Genomic DNA, 10,734 nt, shown 5'->3' on the forward strand with positions numbered 1-10,734 from the left:
ACCTCCTCAACCCCTCTACCTGTTCATTTGCCCTCTCTTTATCACCTTATTCATAATCATCCCCTCTCTTTTTCCTGACTGCTGTGTCCCTCTCCATTTCATTCACCCTCTCTTTTGGTGATGCATAACAACTAAACTATCCTTTTTTTTCTTTCTAAATTTACTATTAGGAAAATTCAAGTAAATTCTAAAACATTTGAATAAAAGATGAAAATACACCTTTAATTGAAATTCCAAACATAGACAACACAAGATCATAGAAATTTGTTTCAATTATATCAAATGTTAGAAAGGATACACAATGAAAATACTCATCAAAAATTCATATAGATAATATACCTGCATTTACAAAAACCATGTCAACATCCACAATGAGACATATAAAAGTACATCTTCATTTTCTTTAACATTAACTAATTCATCAGTCTCCTATATACCAACTTTACATTAAATGTACTTCAGGAAATTACACCAATTTGGTTAAGTTTTATAACTGAGATTCTTATAAGAAAATTAAAAGAAGCACTTCATATAAACATAAAACACACATCTTATCAATTAGATTAAAAATGCCCCTGCCTAACAAAGAAAAACACCCCACATTATCACCCTCATTGCCATTGACACAAGGATATATCTGTGTACATATTTGAATGTACAACGTATGACAGCGTACTGCATTTGAAAACCTGTTTTTCAATAAATTTGTTTTATAAATCTATATTATCAAAATGCACTTTTATTATTTGCATACAGTATAAACATTTATGATTTTATTTCTCTTACCTGGATAAAAGTTTATTCTCTTCTGTTTAATGAATATCTTAATAATCGACTGCAGGTTTGATTATTCAAATACAAAAATGGCAACAATCATTTCCATTTATTTTGTAAACTCACTTAAGAAGGTGAAAGATAAACCATTTTATGAACACATATTATTACTAAGCTTCCAGTTGAACATTTTTAAACATTAAACACTAATTTTAAAACATTAACCATTTTTAAAAATAAATCAAACTCCATGCATCACTATGTACAGTAAATTGATCACACTATGTACAGTAAATTGTACATAATACACAAATGCATGATCATGATGATGGTGTCCTAGAATGTTCTCACCATGTTCTGTGTAATCTAAAAAATCTCTTGCCTCTTACTGCCATTTTCTTTTGTGTGTGTTGTAATGTTACAGTGTCTGTTCAAAATTATAAGTTTAGCAGAAAGATTTGCATGCCCATTATTCTATTTTGTTTTCAAATCAAGTTCCAAAGTGGTTCCATATTGACAAAATGTCTTTTTAATAACCAGTTTAGAATCTTTCAGACGTGTACACCAATTTAAATTTAAACTGACCATTAATACATGAAACCCAAAGGGTCATAATCTCATTTCTAACAAACAACACTTTTTTTAAAATAAATACAAAACAATAATAGATAATCTCAGAGTTTAACAAATAAAAACAAATGAAAATATTTCATGAATTGCAAACTAGTCTTGAAAGACGGATCGTGAGTAGTCATTATACTATTTGGCAAGTACATGGCAGAGGATAATATATAGAATTTCAAGCATGAATATATTACGATCTGTTCAAAGCACCATAAATAAAATCAAGCAACATCAAGACTGTTAATTGTACTGCAGTGGATTTGATTGCAAATAAAATATGACAAGAAAAATCAGATCTGTAGCAAGTTGTGTCTGCAAAACTTTAATTGTAAAAATGACACTTATTTCATAACCTGAGTTTCAAAATTTGTTGTGAAAAGAAACATGCGATAAAAATATTTGCATGAATTTTTTCCCAACACACATATGCAATTGTGACATTTATTCCTAAATGAGAACATAAACCAGTTTAGGAAATCAAGTAGCTATTTCATCATATTAGGTTAAAACAAAAACCCACACTTCAAGCAAACTGCATTTTGACAGTCTTTCTAACAACATATGTATTCTGATCTAAGCTATTGTTTAAATATCGGAGTCTTTCATATTTGCTAAATTTAACAAATTTGTACACTTGCTCTGGACAAAAAAATACTTCTTACAGTCTTGACAGAAAATACAATCTTACAGTCTGTTATACATGTATTTTGTTTTAATTTTCCAGAAAATACAATCTCACAGTTAATCTGTTGTACATGTATTGTTTTGAGCTTTGGTCTACCTAAAGTGTCCTTCTTGGTGTCTAAATGCAAAAAGAATTTACCAATTGCCCTTGACAGAAAATACCATCTCACAGGCAATCTGTTATACATGTATTTTGTTTTGAGCTTTGGTCTACCTAAAGTGTCCTTCTTGGTCTCTAAATGCAACAAGAATTTACCAATTGCCCTTGACAGAAATTCACAGTTAATCTGTTATACATGTATTCTGTTTTGAGCTTTGGTCTACCTAACTGTCCTTCTCTGCCATGAAAACATTTTAGACCATATCACGTGCTCTTTACAGACAATACAATATACCAGTCCAAATAAGAACTGATATATTGTGTTTTGAGCTTTGGTCTCTGAAGCAACAAGAGTAGTTATCACATGCTCTTGACAGTAAATACAATATCAGAGTTATTGTGAAGACTGATGTTTACTGTCTTGAGATCTCTCTATCAATATCCCAAAGGAAAACAAGTTCAGTCAAACCACAAGAAATGTATACCTTTATCAGAAGAGATCGTGATTTTCCTTCATCTTCAAAAGTGGAGTCTCCAAAAATCTCTGAAACCTGCAATTGAGCAAGCAAAAAAAAAGAAAGAAACAAAAGATTATTGAATTTACTTGTTTAGAGCAATACAGTGCAATGTGTCATTAAAACATTATCTACACATATATTATTTCAAAGTTACATTAAAAATCACGTTACATTAAAAATCACAACTCATTAAGCAAGTTGAGGTGCTTAGTGTGGCAGCATACGATAGAAGGCCTGATATTCAGGATGAGCAATGACTGCTGTTTCACCAATGCAGAGGGTCATTAAGTCTGTGTACTTTCCTTGGGAGAGCTTGGGGTTTCCATTTCTGCAGCATTTAATTTACGCCATTTTGCATAGTAATGAAAATGGAGAATACAAGTTTGTTTTGCTCTATTTGGATGCAAGCAAAGTTGCCAATATTGATAAATTGACAATTGAATATAATTATGAATAATTTTTTAAATTCTATTTTACTACTTACTGTTCTTTTTGCCTTATAAGCTGAACAGCTTGACAAATCAAGTTTGTAAATTTTTACTGATAATCAAATAGAGATAGATATGGTCTATTATCAAAAGGTACTTAGACCTATATATAAACATTAATGAAAGCCACTTTTTTGGGGGAAGGGGGAACTTAATATACATTCGGTATATAAAGTGTGGAGACTAACATTTCTATATCAAAAAATAAGGTAAATATAACCATTCCAAACCATTCCAAACCTTCCGTCCATCATTCTTTATTCCTTTGTCATCATTTGATAATTGAGGTCAATACAAAACATTTCAAAGATTCATTTTTGCAATATGTTGACTACAACTTCAAACTTAATATCAATACTTGCATGAATGATTCCTCGGGATGGCCTGGGCTATTCACACTTAATAGAGCTTGATTATGCACCACAGACATTTGTTCAGAATCCGCCATTATTCCCCTATACAGTGTGATGTTCTAAAAGACCCTCTTTTAAATCTTTCACTTCTTCCATCTTCATGTGTTCCAGGATGACCTACATACATGTACTTACCACTTCTTATGAAAACTACACTGCCCAACTTTGGCAAAAGGAAGTAAGTGACACATCAGTCAAATTTGAGTTATTGTTGTTTCTGAAACACCCTTTATATGCTGCACATTCAGGCAAAATTTGGGGAAGAAATGATTGTTCTATGGAAAGATATTGAAGAAAATATGCTGTTAAATTGCATGGATGCCCATGTAAATGACCAACACACGTTGCTCATTTCCAACAAATAATACTCTTGTAACTTGCTTCCTTTTGCCAAAGTACAGCAGTTCAGATTTCATCCAATCGGCCAACATCCTTCTGGTGAAGATTAGTTTAATGGTTCTCAAATTTAGAAAATCTTGATCAACACAAATGAGTACAAAATAAAATCACTTACATCTTTCACTCCTGGAATGCTTCAATTTATGGAATTTCAGTAGTAGCCCTTCACCAGACAGTCAGACACTGAGCATCTCGTCCCCAGTAGAATGAACAATTGGAATAGAAAGTAACAGTCCACCACTGAAAAGAAATATGAAAAAAAAAAATTGACAACTTTTCAGCAACTTTCTAATATTACTTAGTCATGGAACATTGGGGGTGTAGTGATTCGGACTCTCGTCTCTCAACCAGAAGGTCATGGGTTTGAATCCCAGCCATTGCATGTTTTTCTTCAGCAAGAAATTAACCCACATTGTGCTGCACTCAATCCAGGTGAGGCGAATGGGTACCCGGCAGGAATACACTGAGTGCTGGAAGGCAGCTCATGCTAAAGCTCAGAAGTGGTATTGGTGCTGTTTGATTTCAGTGCGACAATGGATACAATTGATTACTTTTACAAAGAACGAGGACTTATTTTGTAATCAGAGGAACTGTTATTCCCATATAGTATTGATAAGTAACTGGCAAATGTTTTTCTTTGCATGATCAATTTATAAGTCATGCCTTAAACAGGCTTATTTTTGTTTATATTTTTATACATATTTTTCTCTACTATAAAGCGGATAGAGAAACATGTTTTTTATATAGCATACTACAAAAAAACGAGGAGATTGGTGGGGCTAAGAGGGGCCTTAGCACCACCAATTCCCCGGGGTTAAGCTTAGCCCACTTTGGTTTCCCACTGCATTTTATGAAAGAAGGCTAGCATGGTAAAGAATATTGTACTATCTAGCCCTGCTAAAAAGCAGGTTTAGCCTGATTATTGTAGTGCTAAGCAATGCAGTGTGAAACTGAACAGGGCTAAGGAAAAAGGTGCGAAGCATTATCACAGATAAACATACAAAAAATATTCAAAAACAAGTCTGTTATTTCTTCGAGTGAGAGTTTGAATTCTATTCCAAAAGGAAATTTACATTATTTTCCTTTCAAACCCCTACCCCCCCCCCTCCCCCAAGTGTAATTTGGACATTGTACAATGTCAATTCTCCCATATTGATGTGGAAGTAAAGACAATAGCCAAATCTTTGTTGATGAAATACTCACCAGATGCGTTTGAAGAGTTAAGAATCTGTTCACTCTTAAAATCAGGCAACAGCTCTGGAAATCACCAAACAATGAACGGCGAATTAACTGTCGAAGGTATGGTTTGATGAGACACCCATTGGTCTACCTGAAAGCAACAGTTTCCAGCTGAAATACAAAGAGTATTTATAAGCATTTAGGCCTAAACTCTTAGCATTTAGGAGATATATTTATTCCTTTGCTATCTAACTTTAGTCTGTAGATCTCACAAGTCACATTAGACTAATAATGACAGTTAGGCACAACTTTAGGCCTACTATCCCACTCCAAGTACCAATGGGGTCCGAATATACATGTACGGACCTCATAGGTGACAATAGCACATGAACGGGTCGATGAATTCACCCGCGGTAACACAGTGTGTTGGCGAGTGGCGACACAGCTTGTGGCGGGGTAAGCTGTCTAACTTAGATCTCTAAATCTACGACTAGTGACTTTAATTTTTTCTCTCTTTTTAGTTCTGCACTTTTTTGAGTGAAATTAGATCTAGTTAATGTCTAGACTGTCTAGATAGATCTATCACAAATTATATCTAAAGTGAAAATTTTGATGAAATATCTCGGTGCTTGAGTGTGAATAGGTCTAACTTAACCATGTTAACTGTTAGATTTAACTTAAAGTTCGAGAATCTACATGTAGATCTACTACCACTGCCAGCTTTCTTTCTGGACACGAAGCAATGGCAATGTTCCCTAGAATTTATTATCCTACAGAGTGGAGTAGCCTAGATCTAGTGTGAATCATTGCCAGTTAATAATACATAGGCCTACAATAAGGTTACATAAGGTTCAGTTCTGGACGCAGGATCTCCTGTTCCAGGGCTGCAAACTCTCACTCATTTAGAGTGAGACTCACTCATTTTGGTCTTTTCTCACTCTCAAATTAAGTTCATTTGCATGTGTTTCTATTGATCTCACTCATTTTGACCCCAAAATATATGTTGTTGTTGTTTTAGCTTATACGGCGCGTGTCATTCAGTAGTGAATATTGGCCTATGGGAGTCTCACTCTAAACTATTTTAGTATTTATCCAATGTTGGCAGCCCTGACTAGAGGTCGACGTCTATCGAGTCTAGATCAGCATAATTCTAACAGCAAGTAGATCTTACTTAGTCAGGAGACTTCTAAAGAATAAAAATCATTCACTAACATGGGCTTACTCTTTAGAAGTCTCCTGACTAAGTAGATCTAGGCCTAGCTCTGTAGACACATATTCTACCGTTAGATGCTTAATAGTAACACAGATTAGTACGCATGGGGCTGGACTATAAAAAAACTTAATGTCAGTTATTTAAGTGGTTTAATTTTCGTCTTATTTTGATGATTTTTAAACAGAAAATTATTTGATTTTGATCACAAGTATTAAAAGATAACTACCAGCTATTTTTCTCCAAATGTTTCCTTTTTAAATAAGAAAAATAAACAACTTACCTGATGCAAGTTTGAACAAGCTGACGCCTCAGGCCAGATCGTAAAAACGAAGTTTCAGCAAACAGACGATGCGAGTCGGCGAGCTAGCTGCGGCGCGCGTATCAAGCCGGTTCGTAAAAACGGCATTCGTCCATTCTCATGAACCCAGAGCGTCTCATGACGTCAAAAATGACGTAACGAAATGGTTTTAAGACCTACAAATTTGTGAAATAAAAGATATTTGACTATTGAGTCGAAATACTGAAAAAAGTCATTTTATATTTTTTCATCGATTTTGGCTTCCAGGCCGGTTCGTAAAAACGATGACGACATGTATTATGACAAGAGCCTTAATGTATGCTCTCTGACGTCACGAGTATACGAATACACACCACCCACCCTCCCCCCCCCCAAAAAAAAAAAAAACACACACACACTCACACCCTATTTATTATAAATGATTTATAGATTCCCTCGAAGTAGCTGTATAACAAATTAGTTTATCATGGTAGCCTCTCATTTGTTTTCATCGTGCTTGCTTTTAATCTATTCTTTATTTTTTCCGATTATAAGAAAAGGCGCGAACATTTTACAGCTTCGCAGACATATGCCAATACGACTAACCATTTTAAAACAAAATTTATTCATTCAGAAAGGAGAAGATTTCTGAGCAGAGGAATGGATGTTATTTTTTGCCGCAGCTTTCCTAAACGAACAATCTATCACAGTTGTCAAACAAAGTTAATGACTTTGATCTCAACTCGAGAAATTCGCTATTCACAAATATTCAACGTTGGGAAGAAGCAAAACATGTTTCGGGTTTTATTTTCGTTGGTATTGAAATCAAAGAGAAATTTCAAATTTTGTCTTTTATTGGAACAAAAGGTAGCCATCTTCATGCCATTTTCCATGGAACAATAATTTAGTAGATGTTTTGATCGCAAGTGTGTCAATTTATCTCGATGTGCTGTAATGGCGATGCCTCCTGGGGCTACTGTCTTGACATTATTCCTGTGTGATTTTAAATCAATAATAAGATATTCGAGAGCGCCAAGTATTGGCTTTAACATTGTCATCTAATTACCTTTCGTTAAATGAATAAACCTACAATCATGAGGATTGTCATCGCATAGTCAAGATTTCCTTTTACTCCAGGCGATGAAATTATACTTTGATGTTCAACCATAACTCCATCTGTACGCTCGATATCAGATGTGTATTTTTAATAAAAAAAGTGGTAACAATCGTCTTTCTTTCGTAAACACCTCGTTGGAGAAAAGCTATTCGGTTTCCATGAATCTGATTCTTCACATCTTAGGTTATCAATTATTCATTTTCAATTCGAGGACAGCGGTCAGTATTCAAAGAAAGCGTTTTATTTTTTTTCTAATTATACAACTTTCTAGCAACAAACTCCTCGCACGAGGAATATTATTTTTGTAATCTGTATTCAAAAGTACTTAGAAATGAAATGTTAACATGTCATGTTTTTAAGAAACGAATGATAAAAGAAAACAAACACGAAACTAGTCCTATCTGATATTTTTTATACTATATCGGGTTGTTTGAGATGATTTAAGACGACTTTTTTTATAAGAACTTTTAAAGATGTTGTCCACACCTTGTGACGTTAAGAATTTTTTTTGGATACAGACAAAAGTATGAATGAAGGTTTCCAGAAAATTAATCTGAGAATAAATGAAAATAAAAGTAAAATAAGGGTTTCAATTTGTGTCGTCATATCATACGAGCAGCTTCCCTCCTTAGTACGCCATGTAACATAAAAAGAAGCCATTTCTCGGAAGGTTGAGCATTATTTTACCCTTATAATATAGTACTGTTATTTGATACACACGTTGGCGATTACATTCAAATCACATTGACCCGTTACAAATTGGCATGATTACCTACCATTTTGTATTACGCAAGTGACGTCACAAAATGTATATTTCGAAAACTCGTATTGCCCATGTCCAGCTAGAGGACAGGGTGGACTTCCTGTTTAAGAAGATTTGAAAAACAAGATTAGTTAATTTTTTTCATTGAAGTCAATCAAAATGAAATCCAAAATGCAATTCTAAAGTGGAATTGACACAACATTGAACATGTTGAGAGGACCCTAGTGTGTGTGCGTGTGTAAGGTTTGAGGATGTGGGTGGCTTTGAAATCGTTTAAACGGTCACACCTTCACTTAACATTTTGAGCTAGTAAAATAATTTCACGCTCTGTATGGTATAGAGCGATCCTCATCGTGTTGGTGCATAATTCTATATTACCCGACATCGATTGGGGTCGACATTAATACCGCATCCGTACATACCCCGTTCGCACAAACGAACAGCGGGCGGAAATCATCGCTGACACTTTCTTTTCTCGCGGTCTATGATTATGGCACAAATATAGCAGAATGAAAAGTTCATATGAACTATCAACTGATCATGAATGTCCATTCAGAAAGATTCTAGAGCTTTCATGTTTCGAGAAAACTCATAGATTTTTTTTTCTAAAATCATTCATGATTTTAGGAATACTGAGCAAGATCAAACCTGCATTATTCCAATCGATCCGATCGGGCTTATGATTATTCTATCCCTTACACAAGTTTTAACGAGGGCAATGTTTAGTTTTACTATATTAATTTAAAAATATCAAGTATAAAGTAGATGATGAAAACACAATACAATGTACATTAAAAACGTTAATCTTGATTTAATACGTTGAAACGATGAAGCATCTTCATTCGAAGAAAATCTACCTTGGAAAAGTCTTATCTAGACAGTCATTGCATTATCTTAAAAGGCGTAACCCAATCGACATTGCTGCCCTGAGAGCATTTTGGGGGAGCATTTTATTTAAAGAACAGTCAGTGACTAATTGTTATAATCTACTGAAGTCCTTGTATGTGATTGGCTTACTGCTAATAGTCAGTGCAAATTATCTTTTTTTTTCCAAGAATGCTTCCATTGTATATGTGATTGGCTCACTGCTAATAGTCAGTGCAAGTTATCTTTTTTTTTCCAAGAATGCTTCCATTGTATATCACTGACTCATAGCCTGACCTCTTTCTTTTTATTTATTTAACAAATTAATAATCAACACTAATCCCGTTGAAGTTTAATAATGGTTGAGGTAATGCTTTGATTCAATTTGATCTGTAACCAGTGACAACATGCATGCCTTAGGCCTTGGGGAAAGTTAAAGCGTTGTTGATGGATACAGAATATCTAATCCATAAAATAAGCCTTTGAAACGTAATCCGAGAGTGTTCGCATTTAATCCCTATATCCATTTGGTTTGATTTCCAATATCAATTTTGCTTCCGCGGTCGTATTGATTATACACTCAATTTCTACACAAGCTATTCTTATACAGATCGTCTGTTTGCCGGTAAATCAATGTTTTAGCCACTAATTGGCCGGTTCCCACGTCACACCTAAACGTTAACAATTAATTAATTGCAATCAACAGGGTAGAAATGAATATTTTGATGCAATATGAAGTTCAAGTAACCGGCTGCTAAAATCATCTCTACTATTGAATGAAGTAAAAATAACTTGTTGTTAACAATTAAGTAGGGAGAGTGAATGAAAGAGTTAAATAGTTAAATGATTTTTTACTTTACAGCTTCAGAAGTTAAGCATGTTTAGAGAAGTGTGTGATCTTTATCCCTTATCATCCCATAAATACAGTTTTTATACCTCAATAACAATGAACATGATGAATAAGCAATTCTTACTTTCATCATGGCAAGCTAAGATCCCCTTTCTGTGGAAAACAGAATCACTGTAATGATGACCACGTTTACTTTAGAAGAAATAGCATTAACTTATTTATATTATTCAAGGTAGAACATAGTTATATGGCAAGGAACGTGATGATAGTCACGAATAATGTTTACCTGTCATGCAGGTCATATAAAGTTTATTCAAATTGTCATCCATACTATCAACTTAGTATGTTACTTCCCTATAGCTCTAGACAGTGTCATCTTTTCTGGAGTTAAATGGTATCATAGAAGTGCAATCAAAATGTAAACTCGAATGCAATTAATGTTATATACATGTACATGTATATTCACTTCGT

The 10,734-nt window shown here is 34.1% G+C and overlaps 1 long non-coding RNA gene across 1 annotated transcript; it reads right to left on the reverse strand.

Annotated features, from left to right (window-relative positions):
- Positions 1 to 201: 201 nt before the first annotated feature.
- On the reverse strand, positions 202 to 6,978 carry LOC121410177. Its single transcript, XR_005969283.1, has 4 exons — positions 6,673 to 6,978; positions 5,204 to 5,350; positions 4,116 to 4,240; positions 202 to 2,733 (listed from the first exon to the last, which is right to left on the reverse strand). It is a non-coding gene; the product is annotated as an uncharacterized LOC121410177 (long non-coding RNA).
- Positions 6,979 to 10,734: the final 3,756 nt, after the last annotated feature.

Source organism: Lytechinus variegatus, chromosome 3, assembly GCF_018143015.1.
Source record: "Lytechinus variegatus isolate NC3 chromosome 3, Lvar_3.0, whole genome shotgun sequence".
NCBI lineage: Eukaryota > Metazoa > Echinodermata > Echinoidea > Temnopleuroida > Toxopneustidae > Lytechinus > Lytechinus variegatus.